Here is a 15,506-nt window from a genome sequence, read left to right as displayed (position 1 = left end):
TCACGCAAGCCAATACAGGCCCAAAAATCAATCACATCGAAGGGATGACCATAGAGGTTCCCTTGTCACAGCGCACCACACCGGAATATGAAATTCTCGGTGGCTCCCGAATAGCTAGGAATTAACCACACTCCGAGTAGCAAACCTGGTAGTGGCCACTCTTCTTCCCGAATGGCTAGGCAATTACCACACTAGGATCCATAGTGACTACTCTTCCCCCCGAGTAGCTAGGCATAAATACACCGGAATATGAAATCCTCGGTGACCACTCATCCTCCCGAATGGCTAGGCATAAACACATCGGAATATGAAATCCTCGATGACCACTCATCCTCCCAAATGGCTAGGCAAAATCACATCAACAGAGCTCATAGCAGAAAAGCCGAATTACAATTCATCTCAAGGTAGTCACATCACCATTTACCCTTATGGTTCATTATGCCATATCGTAAAGATAAATCATTTCAAAGAATGTCTTAAAAACGTTTCACTTCTTTAAACAAATTTCAATTTCAACAATTCGTGATAACATACTTTTATGAGTCAACAACCTTTCAAGTAACTAGTTAAATCATCCATCAAGAAAATTCCAATATCATTACCAATCGTTATCCTTTGTTATTTATCATATCTTATAGAGGAAAACGTTTATAATCTCATAAACATATAGGGTGTATAATACAATCTAGGTTTAACGTGGGTTTGTCCCCTCACGCACATCAACCACGATCAAAGCATGAAATAGAGTTCAAAAGCCTGCAAACTTCACTTTTTTATTCAGTAAAGAACTTTAAAAGAGACATACAAATCACAACCAAAGATTTCATAATAACCGACCGAAAGAGTATGTTCAAAAGAGACATATAAATTACCGTTATATTCAAAAAAGGATTTTATTTTTAAAGAGACATACATCTAAAACCAGTTTTCAAAAGAGACATACATTAATATGTTAAACGAAGTTTAACAATTCACTTTTCTAATGAAGAACACCCAAAATCCAAGCTTGAATCACTTTAGGAAGAATTTTGTTGCAATGCTTGCCATGGGAGGTTGATAGGAGAATAACACGTTGTTTTACAGTTTAGAGAATGAGGGAAATCTGATTTTTCGAGTTAATGGACGAATTTATATAACTGGGAAATTGGACCCCCTAGCTCGCCGAGCGAGCCCCAAAGCCAGGGGTGACCTCACTATGGCCCTCGCTCGGCGAGGCCCTACCTTGCTTTGAGCCTCGCTCAGCGAGGTCACCCTCAAAAAAGGACTTAGTCAATTTTTCTTAAGTTTTCACTTCTGGACCCCCCTACCTCGCTGAGCGAGCACTATGGCAAGCCCCTACCTCGCTTTGGGCCTAGCTCAGTGAGCTCTCTTATCAATTTCACACTTCGCCAAAATTTTACGGTTTTTGACTGCTTCAACATCGCTCAGTAATTTGGTCATAACTTCTCGGACAGAGCTTTGCTTGAGCTCCATCATTTACCGTTGGAAATCTATATCAAAGATCTACAATTTTCATTGATGAAGTTTTCCCAAATTCGCAACACATTTTCATCAAAATCGCCTAGAAGACAGACCTACCAAAACTGAGGCGAATTTAAGAGCCCTTAAGAACTTCAATTGTTGGTTTGACTTCGAAATGACCATCTTCCACCCGAATTCATCAAGAATAGATTCATATAGATAAAATATCATCTTAACACTAAATTTTTAAATATTCACACCTAGTTCAAGTTTACGGGGTGTTACATTATCCCCCACTTAAGATCATTCGTCCCCGAATGAAAGTCATGGCTTAAGATTTTTCACTAAACCTCAAATTTCAAAATTTCTAGAGTTCTTTAAAAAAAAGAGGATCATTCTCAAAGGTAACATACGACTAACCACATAATGAATACATCATTCAAGCCTAAACACATGGACGAGGGATTCATACCTCTAACCTAAACTTTCACAGGGAATACATAGTTGAAAAGTTCAACACATATCTGCACTAGGGAATAAATGAAGGTAACACGGCTTGAGTTACACTACAACAACTAGATATAACTACGCCCCCTTCGAGTTCATCCCGCAAGTCTTAAGATATGACATAAGTCTACCCCGAGGTTTTAGCAATATCACTTTTTCACTCTATAATGAGTCCCTCAGCAAATTCAAGCCTAATTATTTCTGATTAACAATCCAGAGTTTCATAACACTTGAAAAGCTAGTCTATCCACAAAAATCACATCAAAGTTCATCATTTCTAATTCAAACACATCAAAAGTAATCTCACGGCCCTTAACTACAACGACTTGATTCTATAAATTATAGAAGCGATAACAAGTACGCAGGGGTATTCATAGAAAAAGGGTGTCAACAATTGTTCGACTTCCATACAAAAATCAAGGGTAAAATACTGAGTTATATAAGAAAGAGTCGAACTCGAATCGATCAGCGAATACGCTTTAAAAGAACATATAGTAAAAATACTTGTGACCCCGGCATCAGGATCTTCTACCGCCTCCCTACGAGTCAAACTATAAAGTCGAGCTTGTCCCCCATTAGCGGTGTTAGCAACCGTTTTACCAGCCCCATTACCACGAGCATTAGGGGTGTTGTTAGCATTAACATCAGACGGATTATTCCTTTGGCCTGAAGAGTTAGTCGTTTCACAAAGCCACTTCCTACAATATTTCTTGATATGACCCCTAATCCCACAATGGTGACAAACACGATCCTCCCATCTAATTGCTTATCGGTTACTACCTTGCGAATATCAGTTTTGATCATTGCTCCTCTGACCTTGTCCACCAGATGGAACGCCCATATTAGACTGAGAAACAAACTGTTGAGGTACAGAATTTCCTTTCTATTTCCCTTCATCATATGAACCAGTGAACCCACCAGCAGATCGGGCCTTCTTACTTTATTCCTGTCTAGCCTCTCTTCTCCCTTCCAATTCTCTTGTTGCTCGGCAAACCCAACCCAGGAATTATCGTTCTCGACCCCAGCAGTGGTACGAGTAGTGACCCTAGCAGCTCGTCCGCCAGACGATGAGTTAGAAGCACCATTGTTTCCCTGATTAGCAGTTCTCGCACGAGTTAAAGCTATTTATGTGGGGCACGAATTATCGGACACGTCAGAATGATCCTAACGGTAGTTCAAGCTCTATAGCACAATCTAGAATAATGAACAGTGAGAAACACCTATAAATGCCCTGGTAGTCTTTCGATCATGCAGGTGATCGGTAGCCGCACAAGGAAGACTCCACTAGACACACCTCTCATGCATACGTACAACTCCTAGGACACTTTAAACCTACGCTCTGATACCAAGCTTGTCACGCCCCAAAACCCACCCTAGATGTCACGACCCAACCCCGTAGGCCGTGACTAGTGCCCGAGCTGGACACTCGTATACGTACCTGTTAGCTATAATCAACCCGAAACTAAACATAATATGGAAACTTGTAAAAACAAAACGTCGTCTCAGAACTGTCACATATATATCAAGGTAACCTGTCTCCTGAGGAGTCACAACCAATCAAAAGATAACATAGTACACAAGCCGACAAGGCTGTCATAACGTATGGGAACGTCGCAACTATATATACGCAAGCCGACAAGACTGCCACTACATACAACATCCCACAATATATATATACACAAGCCGACAAGGCTGCCACTATGTACAGGAACATCCCAACATAAGTCATATTAACACGGTGAACAACATCTATATACGGCCACACATATATCTACGGACCTCAAGAGTATCAACAAAGTGACATATGACGTGACAGGCCCCGCCGTACCCCCGGATAAACATATATATACATCAAAAGGATCTGTACCAAAAGTCTAGGCTCCGGACAATGGAGCACTCCAAGACAATTTGAATAGAAGTCCTAAGCCGGAGGATCACCAAAGCGAGTATCCGCGCTGCGGGCATGAAACGCGACCTCTGAAGAAAGGGGGGTCGGTACAAGATATGTGCGAGTATATAAAGCATGAAATACAATAAGAAGATCATAACCGAAGTAGAGATTCCGGGAGACAAGTATGATAATCAAAAAATCAACATGCACTCGTGCCTTATGAAATAAAATCATGCATAGCTATATCATATACCATATCCGGCCCATTATGGACTCGGTGAATCAGTCATATACAGGTATATCATGCCCGGCCCATCATGGGGCTCGGTGCCATCATCATATCATCATATCATCATGTCATCATATATATACCGTACCCGGCCCTCTAGTGAGGGACTCGGTAAACAATGTAGTGAAACTGTGCATGAATACATACCCGGCCCGGGACTCGGTGAAAGATATCATGACAACATGCACGAGCAGAGTAGTGAGTAACCATATGCAAACTAAATCATCATCTGAGACTCAATGGAATATGTAGAATAAACTAACACTAGAATATCAAAGGTGTTATATCCCGTGTTTTTGTACATTCGGGAAATTTGGACATAATTGTGATTTGTAAGAATAAGGACATATTTTGATTTCATTTGGTGGGTATGTTGTTACTTATGGAAAATATTGACACGAGAATATCGAAGACGGCCTAAGGGTAAAATTGGAATTTTGGAAATTAGTTCCGTGAATTATAAAATAAGATCCTTAAGTAATTGGGCTAGAAAAAAAATAGGGAATTGAGGCCCAAAATGTTGAGGGTGGCCGGCCATGGTGTTGGCCAAGCCCAAACAATTAGTCATGTGATTAGTCACATGACTAATTAATATAAAAGGGGTGCTAAGGTTCAAGAAAATTCATGAAGCAAAAAAAAAAAATTGAAGAACACCCCTAGAGAGGCATTTGGCCGTCCAAAAAGAAAGAGGAAGAAAGGAATTCCAAGTCCTTTAGTTTTCATCTAAAAATCCCATCCTTCTTGAATGCTTGACAAGTGCAAGACGCTCTTCGACGTGGTATAATTGGTTAAGCAAGAAAACTACGTTTGCGGCGAGTTGAAATTTGGAGAAAAAGGTAAGATTTCTATGCTTTTGTGTTATGAAATGATTTTATATGTTATAATGATTGGAATGGAATGAGAATTATGGAATTATGGTGTGTGGTTGCATGGCGTGCATATGTGTGAAAAGTGTATGTGGCTGTGAGCCATGGTGGTGTAAGGGAGGATGAATTAAATTTCATTTGGTTGTTAGTGGTGTCGTTGTGGCATTTATGATGTGAATAAGGGTTTAACGACTCAAGTCGGCATTGAAATTGGCACGTATGTTGTTGTGGGAAATTTGGTGTGTTCATATAGTTTTATGTAATTATGAAAGTAAGGGTGAATCAATGTCATTGTTAATGAACTTGGAAGAAGGCAATGCAAATTTTGTAGTTTTATTGCATTTGCGGAAGTTGGGATGGATTATGGTTTGATGGAAATTTTGTATATTTTGTAGAATAATGAGAAATGTGTCCGAATTGTATTTGAATGGCCTTGAATTAGTAGATAAATATGAAAACGTCGGTATTGGATTGAAAGTGTGAAATTAGAATGAAAGTTATTGCATTATGAAGAAAGTAATACTATTCATGCTAGAATGCGTTTTAATTCGATTGTTGATGTTGTTGTTGGCTTGGTTGTTGCTATTTTGGCCGAGTTTAATTATCGGGGATGTGGGAGTTGTAGGGGAGATGCTGCCCAAATTTTTGTAGGCAAATAAAGGCTAAGAATAAACTCCCAAAGGCATATCACTTACAGTTGCTAATCTTGACCATTTGTAGATTTTGGAGCAAACGGGATTCGAGTTTAAGCGAGCATAAGGCGCCCATAAGGTATGTAAAGCCTACCTTTTCTCCATTTGGCATGTCCTAGTCATACTAGGCTAAGATCGGAACCTCGGGGATAATCCTGCTCTTGGAAATCTGAGTTTGATTTTGAGTACTATTCATTCAGCGCATTTGAACTGCAATCTTTACATTTGGTTGAAGGAATGCTTAAACCTCCATAACTTCCGCAAATGTATCCGAATCGCTCCGAAACTTTTATAGATGACTTTATGGATCCCAATGTTTGCAATTCATGTCCGCCGCCTCGACTTGACCTGAGGTGGGCCCGCAAGTCCCGAGAATTCCCTTATTTGGTTTGTTTGTCTCATTTTCGTATGATATGAAAAGAAAACGTTTGCCTATGACTCTAAGGTCCGTTTGAAATGCCCTATAATGTTATTTGAACGTTCTTCACTATGAATGATACTAAATTTTCCGAGAATGACCTACGATGTATTTTTCGAAAAATTGATAACTTAAAAGTCCGCGACTTTTGTATATTAATTCCGATCGACTCGATAGTCATTTTGAGCCTTCTGATACAAATGTATATGTATATGAAATTATGTGTCGAGTCCTGGAATTTACTTTTAATATGCATACGGTTTCTGCACTACTCTGCTCATGCCAATGATTATGATTTCGTTCGCCGGTACCCGGGCCGGTTTTGTGATCGTGCGCATTATGATATATTTGGCAGTGTGATGTGTTGCGGTTTCCGAGACCTCGCCATAGGGCCGGTTACCGTTATGGTGTTATGGTGTGATATGGCATCTGATATGCTCTGATGACATGATATGTATGATGTTATGATGTGTTCGGAGATGTAAGGAGATTTGAAAACTTCTGGGGTATGATGTGTTGTGGCACCAGCGTCGGGGGTGACCACGTTCCTGAGCCCTATGCATGATTTTTTTTGTTTTACTTGCATTTTGTACATTGGTTTTCCGTATAGGTTTGATTTGCTACTTACGTATTTGTTTACGTATATTCGATTACGGTCGTGGTTTGGACTACTTGTACCTTCTGCTTACATACTCGGTACTTCTTAAAATGTACCGACCCACTTCTTGGGTGCGTTTCATGCCCGCAGTACGGACGCTTGGTTGGGCGATCCTCGGCTTAGGCTCCCTATTCAGCATGCAGGTGCTCCCCGATCGGAGCAGAAGTATTTGGTATATGTTTTTACGTTATGCATACTACGTATATTTGCTACTATTCGGGTACGACGGGGCCTGTCCCCCGTCATATGTTCATACATTCGTATGTACGCAGGGCACTGTAGTCATAATTGTGGGTAATGGGTCATGTCTGTCTATGTGTGATTATGAGTTGCATCCTTAAGCGGCCCCGTATGCGACTATGGCCAATATGGCCCATACGTTTGTATATGTGTGTATATCTGGGTGATGTGCATTTCGCCAGCTTTGCTTTTGATGTGATGATTCTGCACGGGCGACCGCTTAGGATAGCATTCGTTTCAGTACTTGTATGATGTCTGCTATCAGTTTGCGGTATGAACAATATTTATTAAATGTAATTAAGCCTTAATATGACGATGCGGTTCGTAAGCATTGGGTGCCTAAGTAGGGCACCGATCCCACACGGCCGACGGGGCCGGGTTGTGGAAGTGGTATCGAGCGATTAGTCCTCGGAATGTCTACGGGCCGTGTCTTGTGGAGTCTTGTTTATCGGTGTGTTGTTCGCGCGTCTATAAACGGGAGGCTACGGACATCTAGGGTGTTACTTTTCTTTGGATCTTAGATCGTGCGATAGAGCTGTGCTATTAGGATGACTCTCTTACGACCGGTGCTATATTTTTTAGTGATGCCTCCGAAGAAGGCAACGACCGCCCGAAGGGCAAGGCGGTGGCGGGGAGAGACTAGTCGGGCGAGAGTTACACGGGCTCGTGCTCGGACTACGCCGGCATTGTACTTCGGTCGAAGGTTCGGCCACTCCACCACCGAGAGGAGGCGGAGTAGGTCCCTCGGCGGCTCCGGCGGTTCCGGCGCCGTGCCTCCGGCTCTCCCGGCCGGGGCGGAGGACGGGATGTTGAGGAGGCGGTACGGTGGCGGCGACGCTGGTAGCGGGACAGACTCGCGGACCCGAGCTAGTGGGTGGTGATACGGACAGACGTGACAGCTTGAGAGTTCGTGATTTCTTGACATGTAGCCCCCCAGAGTTTTCGGGTCCCTGCTTTGACGAGGACCCCATGATTTCATTCGGCGGATGCGGCGCTCGTTGAGATTGGTCGGGGCTTCGAGACCGAGTCGATGAGCTAGCCTCGCACAGGTTGCGAGATATTGCACTTAATTGGTATGAGTCTAGGAGGCTATCCCGAGGGTGAGGATGCGCCCCGACTACGTGGGATGAGTTTGTAGATGCTTTTTCTCCGTCACTTTTTGCCCCCGGAGTTGCGGAGGGCGAGAGTCGATAGATTTTTGCAGATACGGCAAAGGGGTCGGAGTGTTCGTGAATATAATTTGGAGTTTGATTCCCTGGCCCGATATGCACCTGCCATGTAGCAGATATGGCTGACCGGATGCACCGGTACGTGATGGGATTAGATCGTTACTTGGTTGATAGTTGCATGGCGATGGCGTCGCAGACGGACATGGACATCGCCCGGTTACAGGCCTATGCACAGGGTATGGAGGACCGGCATAGGGAAGAGCAGCCTAGTAGGGATTATGACAGGAGGCGGCCCAAAAGGGCCAGATCAGCGGGGTATTTAGGAGATTCCCGAGGGCGGGCGACCTCGACGTCGATCCGGGTGGATATTTCCCTGCCGAGGCCGGGATACACGGTCTGTCGATGGCGATTTGATGGCGTAGGACCGTCCGGGACGGACGGAGTTCCCGGGGCCTCGAGGTCCTCGAGGAGCAGCGGAGGTCCCGGTCGGACTAGACCACCTATGCCCGGTGTTCATCTGCGTGGGAGATCGCACCCCGGTGCTTCTTTGGGCTACGGGGGCACGTTTTCTTGCGGCCGCCAGGGCCATATTATGCGAGATTGTCCGTGGGTGGGCGGTTCTGGTGGTGCAGCACAGCCGACGGGATCAGTTGCTGGTTCGTCGTCTACTCCTTCAGCCAGGCGCCCTGCGGGGCGAAGTATGCCAGCACCAGCGGGCCGCGGCAGAGGACGTGGCGGGGGTTCTGATTTTAGCGGTCCTTCGAACCGCATATACGCTCTGACTAGTCGGCAGGACCGGAGGCACCACCGAACGCGGACCCAGGTATATTATTAATCTTTTCTTGATTAATATGTGTATTGATAGACTTATATTCCAGTATATTACGTGATCTTCTTCTTCTGCATGTTGGTAAAAGTAAGGCAAAAACCCGAATCAATAGAATCATTTGAGATAGCCATATATACAAGCGAAAATCGAATATAGGGAATTTGGATGGCTAAGACGGTAGACCATATAGACAGGGGGGCAAACGACCCCTTTAGATTGGAGTGGGACCCGCTATGGAAATTTTTTGAAAAATTTGTTAAGACCCCGATTTGCCCTAGAATTACGTGACAAAGGTCGTGTGGGGGGGGGGGGGGATTGGATTCTTTGATGGAACAATTCAAGGTACAAAGATTAGAGTGAGTAATGAAACGTTGACAGGGGAATTTTCGTAAGTCACGAAAACATTAGTGAAAGTGGTCGACTTGCGATCATGATTCGTATGTCATATCTTTTACGCGCTCCTAATTTTGATGAAGCTACGTTGTGCTATTATGCCTCTGTACTTCCGAATATGATTACGTTTACGTAATGATATACCTCCGTACGTCGACTCAACATTATGGTGTCGACTGCGATATACTTCCGTACGTCGATGAGGCTCGATTATGAATGCGCTTGATATAACGTCGGAGTATGATTAAACTTCCGTGTCGCTCGATTTAGATAACTATAACGTCGGAGTGGCTTCGATTCCGGATGTGACTCCGTCTGACATATTTCTGATCTTCTAATTCTGATGAAGATTCTGTTCGCCATATATCTTATTTAAGATTGTACGAGCCGCTAGACTAATAAGGATTCCGAACAACCCTAATATGGTAACATCGAACAAGGATAAAAGGAGTCAGAAAATGAATGCCCTTACAAGTGCTCTGATCAAATACGAGTACGTAATTGGCAAGAGGACCTCCCCGACTTATCATGTTTCCCCACGCAGTGGATTCAACATTCGAGGACGAATGTTCTAAAGAGGGGGAGGATGTTTTATCCCGTGTTTTTGCCCATTCGGGAAATTTTGACATAATTGTGATTTGTAAGAATAAGGACATATTTTGATTTCATTTGGTGGGTATGTTGTTACTTATGGAAAATATTGACACGAGAATATCGGAGACGGCCTAAGGGTAAAATTGGAATTTTGAAAATTAGTTAAAGTGAATTATAAAATAAGATCCTTAAGTAATTGGGCTAGAAAAAAAAATAGGGAATTGAGGCCCAAAATGTTGAGGGTGGCCGGCCATGGTGTTGGCCAAGCCCAAACAATTAGTCATGTGATTAGTCACATGACTAATTAATATAAAAGGGTGCTAAGGTTCAAGAAAATTCATGAAGCAAAAAAAAAAGAAGAACACCCCTAGAGAGGCATTCGGCCGTCCAAAAAGAAAGAGGAAGAAAGGAATTCCAAGTCCTTTAGTTTTCATCTAAAAATCCCATCCTTCTTGAATTCTTGACAAGTGCAAGACGCTCTTCGACGTGGTATAATTGGTTAAGCAAGAAAACTACGTTTGCGGCGAGTTGAAATTTGGAGAAAAAGGTAAGATTTCTATGCTTTTGAGTTATGAAATGAGTTTATATGTTATAATGATTGGAATGGAATGAGAATTATGGAATTGTGGTGTGTGGTTGCATGGCGTGCATGTGTGTGAAAAGTGTATGTGGCCGTGAGCCATGGTGATGTAAGGGAGGATGAATTAAATTTCATTTGGTTGTTAGTGGTGTCGTTGTGGCATTTATGATGTGAATAAGGGTTTAACGACTCAAGTCGGCATTGAAATTGGCACGTATGTTGTTGTGGGAAATTTGGTGTGTTCATATAGTTTTATGTAATTTGGTGTGGCACCAGCGTCGGGGGTGACCACGTTCCTGAGCCCTATGCATGATTTTTTTTGTTTTACTTGCATTTTGTGCATTGGTTTTCCGTATAGGTTTGATTTGCTACTTCTGTATTTGTTTCTGTATATTCTGATTCCAGTCGTGGTTTGGACTACTGTACCTTCTGCTTTACATACTCAGTACTTCTTTTACGTCGACCCCTTTCTTCGGGGCTCGTTTCATGTGCACAGGTACAGACGCTCGGTTGGGCGATCCTCCGGCTTAGGCTCCCTATTCTGCTATTCTGGAGTGCTCCCCTTGATCCGGAGCCCGTATTTGGTATATATTTTCTGTTATGCATACTCTGTATATCTGCTACTATTCGGGTACGGCGGGGCCCTGTCCCGTCATATGTTCATCTGTTCTGTATGTCTGTAGAGGCTTGTAGTCATAATTGTGGGTCATGGGTCATACGTACGCGCGTGATTATGATTTGCATCCTTATGCGGCCCCGTATGCGACTATGGCCAATATGGCCCATACATTTGTATATGTGTGTATATCTGGGTGATGTGCATTCCGCCAGCTTTGCTTTTGATGTGATGATTCTGCACGGGCGACCGCTTAGGATAGCATTCGTTTCAGTACTTGTATGATGTCTGCTATCAGTTTGTCGTATGAACAATATTTATTAAATCTAATTAAGCCTTAATATGACGATCTGGTTCGTAAGCCTGTTTGGGTGCCTAAGTAGGGCACCAGTCACGGCCCACGGGGCTGGGTCGTGACAAAAGGCAATAGTCATGTTAGGTACCCTTTGAATGTCACTATAGACTATATCAAATAGAGCCACAGGAATCATAGGCATGTATCAAGATAATATGAAATAGCTTATAGAGGTCAAGGACATTGTCATTGTAGAGTCTCTGAGTATAGGAGCTTTTACATAACGACTACTATCCAATGTATAGAAGACTGGAGAGGCAATAGCTCAATTACCTTAAGAGTTCTAACATCAAGAAGTGAATAAGGATCGTGAATCACACTCGGAACTTATGAATAGAATTACCCCAAAGCTCATATCATACATCACTTATATCTAAGACATGCCAAAAGAAAGAAGGGATAGCTTTACATACCTTTAACGCTTATCCGTAACACAATACGTATACGCTGCCCGAAGTGTCTCAACCTATATTAAGACGTCAAGAACTATGGTTAAGCTACGAGGAGATTCAAAACGTATTCCAACGTTAGTAGCTCATTTCTAGAAAATTAGACGACGTTTCCCTTATATTCAAACCAACTACATAACAACCAAGTTAATATCAATAACCACACGTTCAAGTACTATATCGAGACTAATCAAGACAAGATTTGAGAACACTCCGAACAGCCCGCATGACATTTCAAATCAGCCCACATATTACAACATTCGATAATAACCTACATACGACTACGACATATCCAAGTTATTCTTAATGATCCATAGTCATAACATTTTCATCGAAACGACCTTATAACAGCCCAACCAATATAACAACACAATGTATAATCTTAACTATACTTAATCTTCCAATTCAACAAGAATAACAACATGCCCAAAACAGCCCCTAATCACAACATAAAAAGATGCCCGATAATCTCACGAACGTTTACGAATACACCAAGCAAACCACATACGCTTCCTATACGTTATCTCATACACTCCTTTCATCTAAATTAGTGAATTATACCAGCAAACACACGACAACAACATCATTCGTTCATATGCAAGAAAACTACATTAATATCACAATAAGTCCTTACAACAACCCACAAAACAAATTCAACTTCAACTTTAATCATTTAGTTCCTTCATTCTCATCATATAATCCATGACAACAACAACCAAAATGCTAATTAAAATTAATTCACCAATTCTAATTAAAACAGCCCCCTTACACGGCTCAACAACACTTCAATATCCACATACATAATTCCTTATATCCAATACACATCTACCAATATTATACAAGTCTAAACCACCTCTAAAACATATAGAAGAAGATTAAATCTTACCTTAACAACTTGGCTTCTTAATTTGCTGAAATTGGTAACTTCAACTAATAAACACTCTTGCTGCCCCAAGGATCAATTCACGTTGCTATAGACCCTTCAAATGGTTGAACTACCTTGGAAAATAAATTTTTGGATCAACAATTAAGAGCTTAAATTTTGCTCAGCCATGGCCGAACCTCTTTCTATCTCTATACTTCACCAAATATTGAAGATGAAATGAATACATGGCTGGTTCATTAGTCATCAAATTAATATATATATGGTGTCCAAGGGCTGGACACGTGCCCCACTCAAGGCATGGGCCAATCAGATTTGGCCATGCCATAGTGGGGTCCACTTGGCCCACTAATTGCCTAATTAATGATAATTAGTCTTAGTCCCCACTTAATAATCTAATCATGGTTAATCAATCCCTAATATCCACTAATATTTCTATACCAATTAAAATTCATAAGCAATTCGTGCATTAATTAAAATCGGGGATTAAAAGTCTCTATCTCATATCCCAAAATAACTTGTCCTTAAACTTGTCTCAATTCGCTTAAAAAATATTCCAATGTACCAAAATACGGGATATAACACTAGACTTGATCGGTATCCAACGTCATGAACAACATCGGAAGAACCAAAATGACATAATAATAACACTTCAACCAGCCAGGTTCAATATTCGCCTTCAACAGTTTATAAAATAAATGTAACATCAAGTTCCTTTTTAATAATCTTTCCTTATTCAATTACACAAAGTTATAAGTAACTGCAAATATCAGAATCACAATTATAAAATAAGATCAGCGGAAGTCTAATATAAGTAAATAGTCATAAACGTGACAAACACCCATTAAGTCGTACGAGACTTTGACAATCTACCCACAATTCTGACAACTATCTTTGGAGCTTCTAAGAGACACGACAATCATCTAACTTCGGGACACAGTGTTATACCTCGCATTTTGTACATTCGGATATTCCGAGTTGATGGCGGGAAGTTGAGGATAAGGCGATAAATTTTTTTTAGAATGTACAAGTTGAGTATTCATCTTTTATTGGTATGAAGAATTTAGGGTAAAATCGGAATAGGGAAAAATTGGAGGCTAAGAGTTGGGGAAAATAATTTCATGAAATGGCCAAAAGGCCAAGGTGGCCGTAGACCCCACCTATATTTTGGCCACTTGCTTTAAGCCATAAAAGGAGACATGTGTTCATTATATTGTGAGATATATATATATAGGTCAAGGGATGACCAAGTCAATAATTAGTCATCTTTTAGGACTAAAGGAAATTTCTAGAAAATGGAAGAAAATTGGAGAAAAAAATTGGAAGAAAATAGAGTGCACATGACCAACCATGTGCCATGGATGTATATATATATATAAGTGTGGGGCTAAAATAAGACACAACTCATAAATTTCAAGAAATATGGAGAAAAAGAAGAAGGAGAGAACGGCCAAGGGGGGGGGGGGGGGGGGGGGGGGGGGGGCCCTTTGAAGTTGAGCATGGAAAAATTATTTTTCTTCTAGTTTCTACTATTTGGAAGGCCCTCTACGACGTGGAATAGTTGTTGGAGCAAATCAATCGCTCGTTGTGGCCTTGAATAATTCTAGCCGTGGAAAACATGGATGGAAGAAGGTAAGATTCGATCCTTATTTTTATATGTTATGCACGGGTTGTGGATGTTGTGGAGTATGGAAATGAATGAAATCCATGAAAATATGGTGTTCTGTGTGTGTGGCCGTGTATTTATGGTTAGTGTAGAAGTGAAGAACTAAGTTATGTAGCATGTTTAGATTGTTGTTGTTGTGGATTTATGATGAACAAATGGAGAATTAATGCATTAAGTGGAAGGTAAAGTCGTGTGTGGGCTGTTTGGAAGCTATTGTAATTTTAATATGCTTTCTTGAATTTATGGAAATAATGTTGTAGACGTGCGGATTAATGAAGAAGTTAATGAACTTGGAAGGAAGAAAATGTGTTGTGTTGTGTTCTTGAACTTGGAGGTTTCGGGTTTTATTATGTAGTGCATGGGCTGACTTGAATAACTTATGGATTGTCCGAAGTGTTCTTGAACTCTTGTTGGAATGCGTTTGGAATTGCTTATTGATATTGTTATTATGATTGTTGGTATTGTGTTGAAGATTTGGCTGAGTTGAATTCTCAGGGTTGGTGAATATATAGGGGAAATGCTGCCGAGAAATTTTTGACTTCTCGGGTTCCTTTAATGCTTATGGCTAGTGTTGGGTGTCCAATGACATTATTGTAGATCGTGAGAAGCCGAGGCGTAAGTTTGGATTAGCTTAGAGGGCGGCCAAGGTATGTAAAGCTCACCTTTCTTTTTTTGGCATGTCTTAGTTAAATTAAGCTATGATATGATCCCCGAGGTAACTCTACTCCTACGATCCGAGCATGTCTATGATCTTTATTCGCTTCTTGATATCCGTCTTCGTCATGTAGTTAAATTATGGTTCTTATGCCTTTTGTATGGTTAAACATGAATGTGCATAAAAGATTATGTTCGTAAAATAGTCTGAAACTACGAACGTCCGTAACTTCCATAGGAAGGCTCGGATCGCTTCGATATGTCCGTAGGAGGTTCGGTAGCGTATGATGATCTTA

Source organism: Lycium ferocissimum, chromosome 8, assembly GCF_029784015.1.
Source record: "Lycium ferocissimum isolate CSIRO_LF1 chromosome 8, AGI_CSIRO_Lferr_CH_V1, whole genome shotgun sequence".
NCBI lineage: Eukaryota > Viridiplantae > Streptophyta > Magnoliopsida > Solanales > Solanaceae > Lycium > Lycium ferocissimum.
Note: the sequence above shows the minus strand (reverse complement) of the source record.